General features: G+C 36.8%; 1 pseudogene; it reads left to right on the top strand.

The window, feature by feature from the left end:
- The first annotated feature begins 1,388 nt into the window (after positions 1-1,388).
- Positions 1,389-2,612, top strand: LOC149548134 (RNA-dependent RNA polymerase 2-like; annotated as a pseudogene).
- Positions 2,613-8,073: the final 5,461 nt, after the last annotated feature.

The raw sequence follows: 8,073 nt of genomic DNA, 5'->3' as shown, positions 1-8,073 counted from the left end.
TAAGGAGGAGCCTATAATAGTAAGTTGTAGTTTGAATTCATGATTAAATATGTTATAAATTTAGCATGCTATGAATTATAATGTTATAGTTTAAATTGTAGATTCATCTGACAAACATATTTGAACATATACAACCCACAATCAGAGAGGTAGAAGCATTGCCAAGGGCATATGAGAGGACTCCTGACCGGCACAGGAGGTCGACAAGAGAGGTATTTGTTATGAAATTTTGATAGTATAAATCTTCATTACAAAAAAGATCATTATGCATTTGAGTAATTCAATGTTAGATACAAAGAATCATATAAATTTAGTAATCTAACTTTGGGTTTTCCATTTTTGTTTATGTAGGATGCATCCAATCCACCTAGTGCAGTGAAGAGGCTGCATTCTGATCATCCACCAGCACCCTAGGATAGTATAATTGTCGTAGGATGCATCATGAGACATTTTGATATGGCATATGCCACATTGTATATAGAAACATTGATATTATACACATTCTGATGGCATGATCAACCACATTTTGTATATGGATCAATGTATTTTGATATATATTTGAGTACTTTGTCTATGGATACGCTGGTCTATTTTGATATGTTCATTATTAATAAATGGTACATTACAGTTCAATTTTTTATTATTGATTCATATTATATAAGAAGTGGTTTGTACAGATTTATGACTTATAAGAATGTATGGCCTATTTAGCACTTATTGCATTCTGGCAATGCTGATATAGATGACAAAACTTCTTAAAAATCTCAATCCTTGCATAACTCAAAACCTATTTAACCATAAAATTTTCAAGATCAAAATCAGTTAGTTCACTAGCCCATTTAAAAATTAATATCATATGAATTCATTATTTATTCTCAACGTCCCTGGCACTGGAAAAGTCTTATTCTGAGTGGTTGAGCTAACCAAATGCTTTTAACATATATTTTTTTCTTTTAAATGTAAACTGTAATAACATAAAAAAGATGTGTGACTTATACAGATAATAATAGGAACATAAGACATATAAGTAATTTTTGTAACATTAAATACTAACACATGATGCTAGATTCTCGAAGAAGCACCTCAGCCTTCTCACTTATTGTTTTCTACTTAACCCTTTTCTAAGCATACTTACATGCTGACTTTCTATCACACCCACCTTTGATAACTAAGCATTTGTTAAATGAGGAAAAGGCAATTGTTATCACAAACTGTAAAAAAGGTATACAATTTTTGGGGGATATCAAATTTTGTTGCTCAGGAAAGGTTTTAAATTCACCTCCTATTTCACATGCAATTGTCTTTTTATTACAAATATTATGGTGCTTGCAAACTTGGAGTAGAATGCTAATAAAGTTAACATGTGATGTTATTTGTTTTTGTCACAATGGCAGTTTGGTCCAAGAATTTTTAAGAAGGTTGCAGTGCAAAGATCATGTTTGATAGTTGACCCAGATCCTTACAAATTTTGCAAAGAGGACATTGAGATTATCTGATGTAGGACAACAGATTTCTATGCATTCTGTAGCATTGGATAGTCAAATGCATATTGTCTGAAACTTCCTGATGGTATCGAGCTTACTAAAATCATTGAAAGCTTGCCTCTGCATAGAGCAATGATAGAGCAACTTATTCTAGAAAATGGAAATTCATTTTCTCCCTTTCCACGTATGTTTCCAATTTTTAATGTTCCAGAGGGTGTTAATCTACCTTATGAGATACTGTTTTAAATCAACTCTCTTATTCATTGTGGGATACTCAGTGGCCCAACACTGAATTGTCACTTTTTTGATTTGCTAAATAATGAGAAGAAATCAACTTTGCACACATGTCTGGCCTTAATAGAACTACATAAATTGAATTTGACATGTTTCGACCTAGAAACATTTCTTCAAAATCAAGTAAAGAAGTTGCAAACTAGTCAAAATCAGTTGAAGTCTCTAAAAATTTCTAGACATAATGGCACATTGAAATTCCATTGGGCCCTAGTTACTCTGACTAGGGTCTACTTTTTGGGCCCCGACTTGAATATTTCAAGTCGAGTGACAAGGCATTTTTCAAAGTATGTTGATGATTTCCTCAAAGTCTCTTTTGTGGAGGAGGACTTTAATAAGCTTCATTCAATTGCTTTGACTACAAAAACTAAATATGGTTTTCATGCAAGACCACAAAGATCACAAGTATATGATAGAATATTGTCAATTTTGAAGGAAGGCATTACAATAGGCAACAAAAGATTTGAATTCCTTGGATTCTTGGCTAGTTAATTGAGGGAAAATTTAGTCTAGATGTTTTCTTCAAATGACAAAGTTATTGTCGAGTCCATCAGAAAATGGATGGGAGATTTCCATTGTAAAAATGATTCAGCCATACATGCCATGAAAATGAGGCAACCATCTAACTCTTCGAGGTAAATATTAAATGCTTGAGATCATGAAGTTTCCCCTATTCTTGATAGTTATGTTCGTACAGATGGTATCAACTACTGATATTCAGATGGAATCAAAAATATTTCTTTACGTTTGGCAAAGCAGATAGCTCATATTTGTCGATTGAGTATGCCTCCTCCTTCAGTGTTCCAGATCGCTTTGTCGAATCCAAATGGAATGTGATCTCTTGAAAATGAGATAGGTTATTTTAAGCCTCAGCATCACTATCCTGTAGCATTTGATAGTTCATCAATAACCCTCACAACCTTCGAGTTATGACCCTCAGTAGATCGACCTTGAAATGCACTTAGATAACCTTGGGGACTCCTCGGTACGGGGTGGTTGCGGACAATGGATGGTCTCCGTGACCGAAACAAGGGTGTCACTGGGGTTCACTTGCCCACCTGGAGCTAATGGAACTGACGATTTGATGCCAAGATCAGCGGTTTCAAAGTTGTGTTGTGGTGCACCTATGAATTGAGGCACACAACGAGTTTTGGCATCGAGCGAGATCAATGTGTCAAATCCAAACGAAATGTGATCTCTTGAAAATGTGATAGGTTATTTTAGATCTTAGCATCACTGTCCTATAGCTTTTGACAGTTCATCGATAGTCCTCACGAGCTCCAAGTTAAGACCCTCAGAAGATCGACCTCGAAATGCACTTAGAGCACCTTGGAGACTCCTTGGTATGGGGTGGTTGTAGATGATGGATGGTCTCCATGGCTAGAAAAAGGGTGTGACTAAGGTTCACCCACCCACCTAGAGCTAATGGCATTGACGATTCGATGCCAAGATCAACGATTTCAAAGTTACGCTGTGGTGCACCTATGAACTGAGGCACATTGCGAGTTTTGGCATCGAGCGAGATTGTTGTGCCAAATCCAAATGGAATGTGATCTCTCAAAAATGAGATAGGTCATTTTAGGCCTCAACATCACCATCCTATATCATTTGACAATTCATTGATAGCCCTCATGAGCTCCGAGTTATGACCCTCAGAAGATTGACCTCAAAACACACTTAGAGAACCTTGGGGAGTCCTCGGTACAGGGTGGCCGCGGACAATGGATGGTCTCCATGGCCGGAACAAAGGGTGTCACTAGAGTTTTCCCGCCCACCCGAAGCTAATGACACTGACGATTCGATGCCAAGATCAATGGTTTCAAAGTTGTGCTGTGGTGCACCTATGAACTGAGGCACACTACGAGTTTTGGCATCGAGCGAGATCATTGTGATGAATCCAAACAGAATGTGATCTCTCAAAAATGAGATAGGTCATTTTAGGTCTTAAAATCATCATCCTATAGCATTCAATAGTTCATCAATAGTACTCACGAGCTCCAGGTTATGACCCTTGAAATATTGACCTCGAAATGCACTTAGAGCGCCTTGGGGACTCCTCGATACGAGGTGGCTGCAGATGATGGATGGTCTCCATGGCTGGAACAAGGTTGTGACTAGGGTTCAACCACCCACCCGGAGCTAATGGCGCTGACGATTGGATGCCAAGATCAACGGTTTCAAAGTTACGCTATGGTGCACCTATGAACTGAGGCACACTGCAAGTTTTGGCATTGAGCGAGATCGATGTGCTGAATCTAAACAGAATGTGATCTCTCAAAAACGAGATAGGTTATTTTAGGCCTCAACATCATTGTCTTGTAGAATTTGACAGTTCATCGATAACCCTCACAAGCTCTAAGTTATGACCCTCAGAAGATTGAACTCAAAACGCACTTAGAGAACCTTAGGGACTCCTTGGTACGGGGTGGCCGTAGACGATGGATGGTCTCCGTGGCTAGAACAAGGGTGTCACTAGGGTTCACCCACCCACCCGGAGCTAATGGCACTGACGATTCGATGACAAGATTAGCGATTTCAAAGTTGAGTTGTGGTGCACCTATGAACTGAGGCACACTGTGAGTTTTGGCATCGAGAAAGATCATTCTGCCGAATCCAAACAGAATGCGATCTCTCAAAAATGAGATACATCATTTTAGGTCTCAACATCACCATCCTATAGCATTCAAAAATTCATCGATAGTCCTCACGAGCTCCAAGTTATGACCCTCAGAAGATCGACCTCGAAATGCACTTAGAGCACCTTGGAGACTCCTTAGTATGGGGTGGCTGCGGATGATGGCTGGTCTTCGTGGCTAGAACAAGGGTGTGACTAGGGTTCACCCACCCACCCATAGCTAATGGTGATGACGATTCGATGCTAAGATCAGCAGTTTTAAAGTTACGCTATGGTGCACCTATGAATTGAGGCACATTGTGAGTTTTGGCATCGAGCGAGATCATTGTGTCGAATCCAAACGGAATGTGATCTCTCGAAAATGAGATAGGTTATTTTAGGCCTCAACATCATTGTCCTGTAGAATTTGAAATTTCATCGATAGACCTCATGAGCTCTGAGTTATGAACCTTGGAAGATCGACCTCAAAATGTACTTAGAGAACCTTGGGGACTCCTCGGTACGGGGTGGCCGCAGATAATGGATGGTCTCCGTGGCCAGAACAAGGGTGTCACTAGGGTTCACCCGCCACCAAAAGCTAATGGTACTGACGATTTGAACAGTTCTAGCCGTTAGGAGTTAGATTTTGAAAAGTTGTCAAGAAAATTGCAAAAGTTGCTTAGCAACTTTTTGCAATTTTTGCAATTTTTGTGCTAAGACAAGTTTTATTGCAAATTTGATTGCAAATGGGCTCTACAAACTCCTAGGGACCCTAATAATGTTCTAAACATCTAGACTTACCTAAAAAGCATGGAATTTACCAAAAATCCACTTTATTAGACCAATTGATGGCCAAGGCTTATAGTTGCACCATGGGGTCTTGTGTCCATTACAAATGTGGATGGTCATAGGGAGATCATTAGATCTATCCCTAGACCTTATTACATCAAGAAAAGAAAAATGATTAGGTGATTTTCACTAGTGTTCTCTGTATTTCATTAATTTTATTGGACTAAGAACTAGTTTTCCTCTCAGTTGGAAGGGTGGGCCTAGGTTTCAACACTAATGGGTGATGTTGAACCACTTTGGTAATGACTAGTTCATTTGGGGAGGCTTGAGACTACATGCAAAGAAATTATTATCGATTTTACTCTTGTTTCAAGGGGTGGGCCTAAGAGCTCAACATATTAGAATGATGTTAAATCACCATATTAATGAATAGCTCATTTGGAGATGGTAGCTAACCAAAGTTTAGAAGATTATTTTTATAGTATTGTAAAAGTTTTTTGTGAGAACCTTGCTATTAAAAATTCGGAGTATATGAAATTTTCCCAATGATTTTAAACATGGTAACCAATGGAGGAAGAGTTGGCATGGTTGTAATAATGCATGGTAACCATGATGAACCAACAAAAAGGAGAACCACTATGAACCATGATGCACTTGAACATAAAGATGATTATGGAGAGGATCAAATGAAACATGTTGCTTCAGTCCCAAATGTTGACAATATACAAGTGATGTAGAGGATAGGGTGATGGACCCAAGTAACAACCTCAAATGAGAAAATTTGTAACAATGTGCCAAGTGACCCTTCTAGGTCCTGATGGTCAAATCCCACAAATGGTCAACTCCAAGAGGTTTTAAGGCTTCAATGAGTTTTTTTTGACATATTCATCATGTTCCAACACTTACCCTTGAGTTTCAATACTTTTCAAGCCAAAATCCACAACATGCCAAAATGTTGTCTATGCAACTTTACAATTCTATGACAACAACAAGACAAATAGGTGGATAACTTTTGTTTTTTCCAAAAGACTCCTTGAATAAATGGATTTTTTGGATACCCTTTATCCTTTCACAAAACATATATAAGAATTAGATACCTTCCTTTAGAAAATATCAATGAACTTTCACACTTTTGTTTTTAAACAATGTAGAAAATATGCATTTACAAAGAAACCACTAGAAGGACTTAAGATTTGGAATCCAAAATTTGCATAGGCTCCTAAAATGACTTCAATTAGACAAATCCACTCTCAATTTTAGGCCATGGGTTCCCTAACCCCAAAAGCCCCAATCCACCTTCTCAAAACCCTTGTTCCTAGGGCATCACCAATTGCACACGTGCCAAGCCTTCTTGGACTAATTCAAAATTTAGACATCTATGTTTTATCACCATAAATATGAATCAACTCACAAACACTACCCTCTTTAAGGAAAATCTCTTCCTATAGGACTGTCCCCTCACTTTCAACCCTTGTTTTCACCCTTTTATGTTTGGTGGCCACCAATTATTCTAGTTAGTTGATCATTTCAGGGTTAGAAGACATTATACATGTTAGGAAAATGGCATTCCATGAAGAATTAGGTAAGCATTTCATGAAATGACCATTGATTAGATGAAAAAATTGTCAAAATGCTTATGAAAAGGACTGCTACAACTAACAATCAACAAGTTAGATGAATAACCCTTCAAAAATGAAATCAAAACTTGGTCCTAAACTTTCTTACAGATCTTAGAAGATGCCATAATGCATTAGAATATCATAAAGAACTCAGAAACTCCAAAGAACCTTCAAATTGCTATTAAAATCCAAGCTTTTTTATTCAAAATTCTGAATCAGTTCATACATACTGCCCTTACAGTCCGTACAAACACTATTTATAAGTTTCAGGGGATGGTTAATAACCCTCTCAACGACCTCTAATCAGTTTCACTTCCTATTCCTTCATAAAATTTAAACTATGGAGTTTTCCTCCAAAATGCTCATGTAGCCGTTACATTCAAGATTTGAATTTTCTAAAGCAATAAGCTAAATTTTAAGTGACTTATTGAATGTTTCAACTTATGAATTGACTTGAGATTATTATGAGACCTTATTAGGACCTATCCAATGACTCACTTACCCTATGCAAACCTAGCCATTACTAAAATTCAAATCTCATGGTCCTCTATAACTTTTCAATATGAAAGTCTTTCAAAACATTATACAATATTATGACTCTTTATGCTTTCAAATGCCATGATTGGTTGCAAAATGGAAGAAATGAAGTATTCTAATTGTTCATCCATACTTTCTAGATTTTTCTTATTTGATTAGTTTGATAAAAATAGTTTTAATAATCATAATGTCAGCTTTATGTCAAATAAGAAAAAAGCCAAACTTGTAATAAGATATCCACAAGCAATTATTTTTAATATAGTTATAAATGCTCTTAAAATTTTTCTTATAGCCTTGTATCACATGCAAATATGATTTGCAAGAACTTGTTCAATATCTTCCTCTTATAATTCCTTACAAAGAACCTACCAAAATACAAATTAGAATGTGCAACTAATTTAACCCGTCTTTTTCATTATTACAAAAACCATATACAAAAAAGTTCACATTTTACATCATAATACATCATAAATCTTAGGAATTCTCCCCAATACCACCCCCCTCCAACTCTTCATGATGTACCTACATTCCAATATCATAAAAAAATTAGTAACTCATTGTATTAAACAAGATAATCATCAGTTCATTGAATCATTATGAAGAAAATAACATAAGAAGTAAATATACCTAGTCGAGTGTTCCAATAGGGTCCTCTATTTGTTTTAGGTTCTCCAACAGGGCTTCATGATCAGCATTAGCAATAGTAAAAAGTTCTTTTACTTTTGGCCTTCCTTGATGC

The sequence above is a fragment of the Cupressus sempervirens genome, chromosome 7 (assembly GCF_028749045.1).
Source record: "Cupressus sempervirens isolate cs-2001-9-10 chromosome 7, ASM2874904v1, whole genome shotgun sequence".
Classification (NCBI taxonomy): Eukaryota; Viridiplantae; Streptophyta; class Pinopsida; order Cupressales; family Cupressaceae; genus Cupressus; species Cupressus sempervirens.
The sequence above is the reverse complement of the archived record's forward strand: the minus strand, read 5'-3'. Positions and strand labels throughout refer to the sequence as shown.